At 43.0% G+C, this 1,406-nt stretch overlaps 1 non-coding gene across 1 annotated transcript; it reads left to right on the plus strand.

The window, feature by feature from the left end:
- Nucleotides 1–1,248: 1,248 nt before the first annotated feature.
- On the plus strand, nucleotides 1,249–1,374 carry LOC111817806. Its single transcript, XR_002821920.1, has one exon. It is a non-coding gene; the product is annotated as a U6atac minor spliceosomal RNA (small nuclear RNA).
- The last annotated feature ends 32 nt before the right edge of the window (nucleotides 1,375–1,406 follow it).

The raw sequence follows: 1,406 nt of genomic DNA on the forward strand, positions 1-1,406 counted from the left end.
TGATTTATAGGATTATTTTATACTCTTCACCCAAAAAGTCAAATGCAAGAGTACAGGAGAGCTGTCCACACACTACACACATGAAGAATCAGCTGAGGGCCTGGATCCCACAGAAACACCCTGCACTAGTCCAGCTGAAGACCTAGAGCCCATGGTAAACACCCTCCACAAATTCACCCGGAAGCCCAGAGCCCATGACAATGTCTCGTACAAGTCTGTATCAAGAATCTACACTGGGAAGGCTCAAAAGTCAGTGGTGGAAGCTAGAAAGTCTGTGCCAGTGGGGTATAGGATCTGTGGCAGCAGGCTGAGAAATCTGCACTGGAGCCTGGAAGCGACGCTTACCAGATCTCTTCTGAAATGCCCAGCAGCCATCCTCAGCAACAGCAAGAACCCAAGCTCCTCTGCTGATGAGAGCGGCTGAGTCCACAGCAGGAAAAGCAGCACGACAGGCTTCTCCAGGAGAATCAGCAGCACACCATCAGCTGCGTGTTACGAGTCAGCTATTAGTGAATCCACCACAAAGAGTACCTGCATTCTCCTTGTAGGATGGGGGAGGGCATGCCTAGACCTATTTAATTAAAAAAAATAATAATAAAGTTTTACCTATTCTATCTTCTAGCAGATTTAATGTTTCTGTTTTAATATTTAGATCTTTGACCCATTTCAACTTTAGTTTAGTGCATGGCGAAAGATACGGGTCCAGTTTTAATCTCTGGCATGTGGAGAGCAAGTTTTTTCAGCATCCTTTATTAAAAAGGCTCTTCCTTCCATTGAACGTACTTGGCACCTCTGTGAAAGGTAAGGGGGATATCTGGAGTTGTTTGTGCATCTTCTCATCTGTTCCATCCTCGGGTCTCTTTTTGTTGTTGTTCTGTCAGCACCATGCTGTTTTATCACAGTAGATTTGTAGTATAATTTCAAGTCAGGGATTGTGATGCCCCCTGCCTTGCTTTTGTTGCCCAGAATTGCCTTTACCATTCTAGGTCTCTTCTGTTTCCAAATGAATTTTAGGATTGTTTTCTCTAATTCTGTCAGATACGCTGTTGGAATTTTGATTGGAATTGCTTTAAGTCTGTATAACAGTTTTGAAAGTATGGCCGTTTTCATTAGATTAGTTCTTCCAGTCACTGATATTTGAAAGAAAATAATGGAGAGCAAAAAGAAGAAAAAGGAAAATGATGGAGGAAAAAAGCTCTTACCCTGTCAAATATCACAAAATATCTCCTCACCAAGATAATTACTTGGGTGTTATATGAAAGGAAAGAATGTTAGCACTCCCCTTGACAAGGATGGAAGAGGCCCTCGGGCCTGACAACACGCATGCGGTTAAGGAATTGCCACCTACTTCGTGGCATCTAACCACTGTTTTTGATGGCCGTACTCCCAAAATTGCTGTACAGATT

The sequence above is a fragment of the Octodon degus genome, unplaced genomic scaffold (genome assembly GCF_000260255.1).
Source record: "Octodon degus isolate 3935 unplaced genomic scaffold, OctDeg1.0 scaffold00070, whole genome shotgun sequence".
Taxonomy (NCBI): Eukaryota; Metazoa; Chordata; class Mammalia; order Rodentia; family Octodontidae; genus Octodon; species Octodon degus.